This window comes from Pieris rapae, chromosome 4 (assembly GCF_905147795.1).
Source record: "Pieris rapae chromosome 4, ilPieRapa1.1, whole genome shotgun sequence".
Classification (NCBI taxonomy): Eukaryota; Metazoa; Arthropoda; class Insecta; order Lepidoptera; family Pieridae; genus Pieris; species Pieris rapae.
Window position 1 is genome coordinate 10,449,119 of NC_059512.1, and position 8,006 is coordinate 10,457,124.

Sequence of the window (8,006 nt, forward strand, 5' to 3'; positions counted from 1 at the left end):
GTTTTGTTTTATAATATGTATATTAAATAATTAAATAAATAGATAAACATAGCTCTATTGAACCATAAATTTATTATAAACACCATAAATATATTATTAATATGAAATGATAAGCTAACTATTTAATTTATGCTTTTCGTATCCTGGTTCGTGTTAATAAATATTATTTATTTTTTATGCTAATTCTTATTTTTCCTTGTATTAATGCTTATAGGATTTTTGTTTATTTACTATTATTATTAATTTCTTAAAGATATCATGTGGAACATGGTGTTATGGTTGTTATGCAATACAAAACAAAAAACTTGGCGATTTAAAAGAGTGGCAGAGAGTTTAGTGCCAGTTCTTCTTGTCCGTGTTACGCCCTTGATTCGAGTTCTGGCAATCAATGTAAAATCAGAAGCATTTAATATGTATTTCTTTATTGACATTCAAGTTTACATTGTCTTACCTAAATGCATATAAATGATTTTTTTTATTTTGCTTCCGTGATTAATTTACCAAAGTGGTCTGGTGTATTTTGTTGTTATTCCTCCTATACCGCAGTACACTTATAACACGCTTTCCGTCACCCATATAACGCGGTATTTAATTCTTATAACACGGAGACTTCTCAACTATGTATGTATTGTGTCAAGTCCAAAATTCGTTTTGTATACTATTTCCTATAATTTTAAGGAAATGGAGATTAATAATATACCTACTGATTATTACTAATTCGTGTTTATGTTTGAGTTGCCAGTTCTTCTCTTCCGTTCTACGCCCTTGAGAACTGGCAGTAAATGTAAAATTAGATTCATTTAATTTAAGGTAAAGTAAGTAATTGAATGAATTTTGACTTTGACTTTGACATTTATTACATAGTTTTGATAAAGCATCAGACAGACATCGCCCAGTGTATAGATGTATTTTCATTCGTATTAAATAAAAAAACTCGGCACCGGACACAACGGGCAATTAATTAAACAATTAATCAGTTAATTGCTTGATGATTTGCTTTTTCCACTGGCATTTAAGACAATTTGTCCGAATCTGGATCGTGGACCACTTTTTTTCACCAACATGACTTGGATTCTTAGTTTATTGGCCCTGAAAGCAATTTGTGAAAAGTGAATTATTTTTCATGTTTTTTCGTTTGGAAATGGGATTTGGTGTCTCGCTAATTGTAGCTTATTTATGTGGCTGCTTGAAATCAACGCATTGAAAAACTTATGCATACGACTTTAGTTTACCCTTTCGATAGATCTTATTTTTTGCCATCTCTGTAAACGCTGGTCGTTTGGTTAAGCATCGGTATAATTGAGAGTGTCCATGGGCGGCGGTATCACTTAACGTGAGCCTCCTGCCCGTTTGCCCCCTGTTCTAAAAAAAATAAATAAAATGCCACCATTTTGCACCATCTTTTGACAGATTAAACATACCTAATCTCCAAGAGATACGATCTGGACTCCTTATCTGCTAAAAGTTATCTACGTGTTGAGCTCGATTATTAATACATTGCAGAACAAATTCACGCTTATACGTAAAAAAGAACGATGGTGTTACATCCGTTTTAGGTTTGGACCTCAGATTTCTGTATCTGTTTCATAATCATTTGGCAATCGAATAGCTGTCTAACACACGTCGTCGACTTCTGGGTCTCAGGCAAACCGATTTTCACACGATGATTTCCCTTCACCATTCCAGAGATTATAATATGCTATGATAGTGGTGCACAGCTTGGAATCGAACCTACGACCTCAGAGATGAGAGTCGCACACTGAAGCCACTGCTCTCTCATGCATAACTAAAATTTTAATGCCGCTCCCAAATTTATATTCAAAAGCCGACTCCAATCTCGAATGTCATTTTTTCTTTGCAAAATTGATGACCCGTTGCCATCAGATACCACTAACAAGCGGTAGCAGATATGCGTGAGATACCGCTGATCACTTAAGGCATGAGATGATGAAAATGATAAATAATCATGTTACACTATTTTGCTATGAGGCTTCAAGCGACAAGAGGCTTTGACTCAAGTGCCGTTAGGTCGAAGATACCTTGATGGTAATTAATACAGTTGACCCAATGCACCTTGCGATGGGTGCAATTTCGGCCGGCTGTGACAGATTTCCGTGAGCATCAAAAGGTTATGCTTTTATTTATCGGGACAAGAGATGAATGTTTCGGAATGCAACTCTTCATATGAACACTATTTTATAGCCCCATTAAATATTGTTTTTATTTTACTAATAACCTCTAAACTATGACATTTTTAAGAAGCTATATACAATAGTTTGTAAGACTGAGACTGTTTATTAGTTTTAAGCAAGGTAATTAATAATAGCTAAAGTATAAAATTACCATAAATAAAATATGTATGCGTGTTGCGCCATACCAGCCTGAATTTAATTATAATGGAAAAAATTCAGTGTAAATGGCCTAATAGAATAAAAACATGGCTCGCAACGTCAGAGATAGATGAGTAATGCGACTGCAGAAGAGTTCCTTCATCTGGCACAGAACAAGTCACGCTTCACAATACTGACGGCCAATTTCCAGTAACGGAGAGGCACCAAAGGAGGCAGAAGAGTCTTATGTAAAAGAAGACAAAGTTATAACCAGTAAGCATTTTTGTAGAGCTGTCTATTTAGCAATTACGTGTAAGTTTTTGAAAATTTTACATGTTGATTTAAATTATATCCAAACTGGATTTTTAGCAAAATTACATTTTCAGTCAAAAAGTCAAAAGTCAAAATTTATTTATTCATATTATAGGTAACATAATGTACACTTATGAACGTCGAAAAAAGAAATATTAAGGGCCTGTTTCACAATGTCCGGATAAGTTCCAAATAAGCTATTTGTTACTTATTGGTATGATAAATAGTATTTTTGCGTTTCACGACTGTCAGATAGCGCTCTACGTCATGAAATTCGAAGTATTTTATTTGGAACTTTTATCTTTCGAATAATTTATGTGTTGCATAGCTATTTGGCACTTTATCCATACATTTTGAAACAGGCCCTAAATGAATCTAATTTTATATTTACTGCCAGTTCTCAAATCATGGGCGTAGAACGGAAGAGAAGAACTGGCAATAAAACGTAGTACGTCACCAACATAGTCAGTCAGTCACAGTACCATATGTCGACTACGAAGATTTGGTCATCAATCATATCCAGTAATACAGAAGGCAAAAGATCACGTGGCTTGACGATTCACCAAACGAGTGAAAGACAAACAGAAACCGGTGAAAACAGATTCTCCGTTGTCTCTTGCTGATAACTACGATCAAAACATGAGCTACCGTCTGACGAAACAGAGAAGGGTCTCACAGTCAATCAGTTTAGTAGATTAACAAACATTTGCTTCCTAGAATTACAATTTAATAAAGTTAAATCAATAAAGCAGCCCATAAAAGGTAATGATAACGAGTTCAAAGGTCTAATACAAAGAGAAATTCAACACGCTTATTGAAATAAAATAAAACACAAATAGGCACCGTTCAGCTACTGTGCTGCGATTTGCGTGCTAAGGATAGAGGAAATTAAGCCTGCACGAACTCACGTTTTAACAACCTTTGGTTTACTTTAATAATTCTTTTATTCACTCTCCGTATAAAAACTATTTACTTAAAACAAGAAAAATTTAGTTATGTGACTCCAAAAATTATTTTAATTTGAAAAGGAAAAAAAATGCCAACATCACGAGGTGTTCCCAGGCGGTCACCCATCCAAGTACTGACCTCGCCCGACGTTGCTTAACTTTGGTGATCGGACGAGAACCGGTGTATTCAACGTGGTATGGACGTTGGCGATAACTGTTTCGAAAATATAGAATATAATAACTATAGCAAAAATTGTCGTTACAACTTTTGATTTTTTTCCGTCTAGCCGTTATATGGAACTTCGTTCCATAAACTATTTAGCTATGTGATAAAATAGGTGCCACGCGCAGCTCCGCTAATAAGCGATCCCTTCTAGGCGAGAAGAGAAACTGAAGACGTAAAGTACAAGATCTAAGTTTTATATTTATTTATTAACACTTTGTTGCATGTACAGAAATATAATACAATTGATATAATTAAATAACAAAGGAAGTCAACTGGTATTACCGTTTTCAAGCGATCTCTTCTAGAAAGAGAGGAAAAACATATTAAAGCAGATTGTGTAAGCACAAAAAGTGCAAATACATAAGACGTGGACAATAAGACAAAACTAATGGAACAAATTAAGCAAATAATACATATGTAAACAGTCAATAGGAAAATGTATATGCAAATCTAAAATTAAAGATTTTTACACAGAGGTTTGAAGAAAATTTTAGTTTTAATTAATTGTAAACACTGTATTCTACGTGGCTGAAATCACAATACAGAAGAAGTAATTATTGAACCATCACTGGTCGTCACTTTAACACGATAGGAAAATATATAACGTAAAATTAACAATATTACGATATTGTGTTTGCAAACCCTGCAGCATTAAAATAGGGAATTTAAACACTTAAATTGATGTTTTTTACAAGTGATACAAATATATTAACGAAATGTTACGGTATAAATGTTATGTTTTTTTTTCATTTCTTAGATCAGATATTAAAAATCTCTTGAATAATGGTGGACAAAATGAATAAATGGCTACTGGTATTTAGACATACGAATTTATACACACACATACATATTTTAGATTACGAATTAGCCTAACTTAGGACTAAGAAGTAGTTTAAAACTAACCTAATTTACTAAGAGAGTTTCCAATAACACTACTAACAGTCTCCATTAAGGAGAGACCCCGTTTTTGTGTACCATTTGAAACTTAAGACTAACGTGTACTTACACTAATTCACGAGTTCCAATGGTTTTTTCCTCATTAATATTCTCAATAGGCCCGTGATGGCAAGAACTTGAATATATAGGTGGGAGCTACGTGCTCCAAAAATCTTGTTGATTATTGTGACGTCATCTGATATGGTCCCGATAAAGGTACCAGGGAGCATTGACTATTCCTTTGAGCACTTTCAATGTAGATAGAAGTAGGAATAGGGAATAGAAAGAAGGACTTTCTTTCTATGTGCACATAAAACATACACTCGAACGGTGAAGGAAAACATTGTGAGGAAACCGGCTTGCCTGAGACCAAAAAAAGTTGACGGCGTGGGTCAGGAGTTATCGCCTATTAGATTGACAAATGATCATCAAACGGATACATAAATCTGAGGCCTAGAACTAATTAGATATGGCCACTTTTTATAAATTCGTCCTAATTAAACATATTAGAGCATATTATTAATAGCCGTTTATTTTAGATAGTTTTATTTTAATGTGTGGCTTATGTGCCTTTGGCCAAATCCTGCCATTTCTCTCTGCCATGTACCACGTGCTATTTCCTTAATAAGGAAACCACCTTCTAAGTGGTCTTATTCTTCGTCGATATGACCACAATATAAACACGTTATTCCAATAAATCCCAATGTATAAGTTTGATTATTGATAATCGCACGAACCATTACAGAACACCATCTTCGACTTTCTCACGGGCAAAGTAAATGGCATTGCGCATTAGTCCATTGAAAGTAAGCTTCCTACGTTGAACTAATTCCGAAGCAGACCAGTCATCAGTCAAGTTGCGGTAATAAAGACGTAAAAGTGACGACAGTATTGTAATTAGCTGCTTTATTGAGCTTAGATCGCATTGATTGGCTGGCCATAGACTATTATTACAGACTACTGTACGTGTTTAATGTGTTGCCTCTGGGAGGAATAGTGAGAATGACTAATGTGTAGCTTGAAATAAAAAGAATTTGTAGCTTTATAATTAAACAATGTAGTAGAATTTTATTTCGCTGATGTGCATTTTTTTAAGAAGAACAATCTTGTATTTGTTGTTTGTAAATTAAACATAGTTTAAAAACATTTGTTATGTCAACTGACAAAAATATGTTTATTATGCCTTAATTTTTTGATTAAAATACTTGAGCAGTCATGTCTTAACCGTGCGTCACTATGTTTTTAATAAACGTGATAGAACAATTAAAATAATGGCGCTTCAACCTGTTGAGGTCTGAGCCTAAGACTTCTATATCTGTGGCATGATTATTTGTCAATCTAATGTACTCTGTCATCTTTTTTGGGTGTAGCGTATCGTAGATACGCACTAAAATGTACATACTATATGGTGTAGTATTTTCTATACGATTTTGATCTATGTGGCAATATAAATACAGGACACTAAGAAAAGAAGAAAACAGACGTCACTCAGAACAGACTTTTAAGCCGAGTGAGCATGTATTTTTCCTATGAGCCTTTCTATAAGAATATAAATTAATTACCGTTGTTTGTGAAGAAATATATCAATTTAACAAAGATAAAATGGGTTGTGATTTATAAAAATATAGAACATCCCATATGGGTCTTAAGCCGGTTTTCTCACGGTATTATTTTTCATCGTTCGAGCGAAAGTTAAATGCGTACATAGATCGAATGTCCATTGGTGCACGGCAGGAATTGAACCTATCACCTGAGGGATGCGAATCGCCGCACCCTGAAGCTACAAGGTCAAACTGCTCTTCAATTACGTATATTCTACATTGAAAACAAATAATATCTATTAGGATTAGAGCCACCTAACGCTTTTAACATTAATTGACATTCAAGGCATTCAAACCTACTTTAAGAGGACATTGATAACATTTAAGGCTTACATAAGATTTATCTAAAAGGTCTCGTTGTCGTGACGTCACATAGATGCTCTTTCAACTTACATAATACCAAGTTAAATGTTACCTGTCTATAAATAAATACTCTTTGACGTATAATTAATCGTTGTACCACGGTTATACTTCCGCGATTCACAACAGGTTTTAGTTAAAGACTGCATTTGAGTACATAATATTAAGATAACCATATATTGCTGTAATAAAGGCTAGATAAGGGTTATATATTATGTGTTTTATATGCTAATAGGCACGGAGTAATTTTTAAGCACTGACATAGTTTCCTTTTCCTTGGTAGTTAATACGTTTTACTAGTTACATACATACATACATTTTGCGTTTCTCAAGGCAGCTTTTTGCCGCGCACCACCACTATGTGGAACAAGTTGCCCACTGAAGAATTTCGGGAATAATTCAACTTAGGGTCCTTCAAGAAATAGCGTACTAATTCTTAAAAGCACTTGCGAGCATTCTGGCAATGTGAGTGTTACATCCTATTACATTAAATACAGGCACCGAAGATTGTTGTTTTAATCTTTGGTATATCCCATTTATCGGGACGTCATCGTACTACAAATTAATGAATTTCACATAGGTAGAACAGCTGACGAGACAATGAAAATTTTTTGATTTATTAATTTGCTTAATATAATATACTGTATTGATGTGTATTTCCAAGACAAATATAACAATATTGATAGTGTACCTTAAACGCTGGCAGCTTCTCGCTGAGCAAAGGAAGCACCAGCTGGAGTCACCGGTACTATCTTCCTGACGCGAACATAAATCTTTAATGTGCCTGTGCATTTGAACCCCACTTTACAACTCATACTCGCATCCTCTTCAATTGCAACCCTTGACTCGGCTGACAAAGCCCTACGTGCAAATTTTGCCATACATTTATTGTTTTATACGAGTATATATCACGATTTTTAAATTGATACAAAATGCACCATGACATAGATAAAACGGTATTCAATCTATGTAGGAACAAAGCGTTGAGAAAGCAATCATTTAAGCACATCTTGTCTATATACGCCTATCGGCACCTAGTAGAGTATCTTCGGAAATTTATTCCCCACACGCAGCCTTACTAATTTTGGTGTTGCCAGCGTACGGTTTATCGATTTCCAATCGTAAAGCGCTTCGGCGACGTTTAGAGATTTTAACTTTGGATTTTGAACGCTTTAACAAGCCTTAGAATTGTGTTTTGAAATAGTTAGGTAAACTAATTAACCGGGTAGTCAGTTAGTCAGTATTAGCCTAGTGATATCAGCGACTCTCATCCCTGAGGTCGAAGATTCGATCC

At 34.6% G+C, this 8,006-nt stretch overlaps 1 non-coding gene across 1 annotated transcript; it reads right to left on the reverse strand.

Annotated features, from left to right (window-relative positions):
* Positions 1-3,679: 3,679 nt before the first annotated feature.
* LOC123689171 lies at positions 3,680-3,798 on the reverse strand. Its single transcript, XR_006750214.1, has one exon. It is a non-coding gene; the product is annotated as a 5S ribosomal RNA (ribosomal RNA).
* Between the last annotated feature and the right edge of the window lie 4,208 nt (positions 3,799-8,006).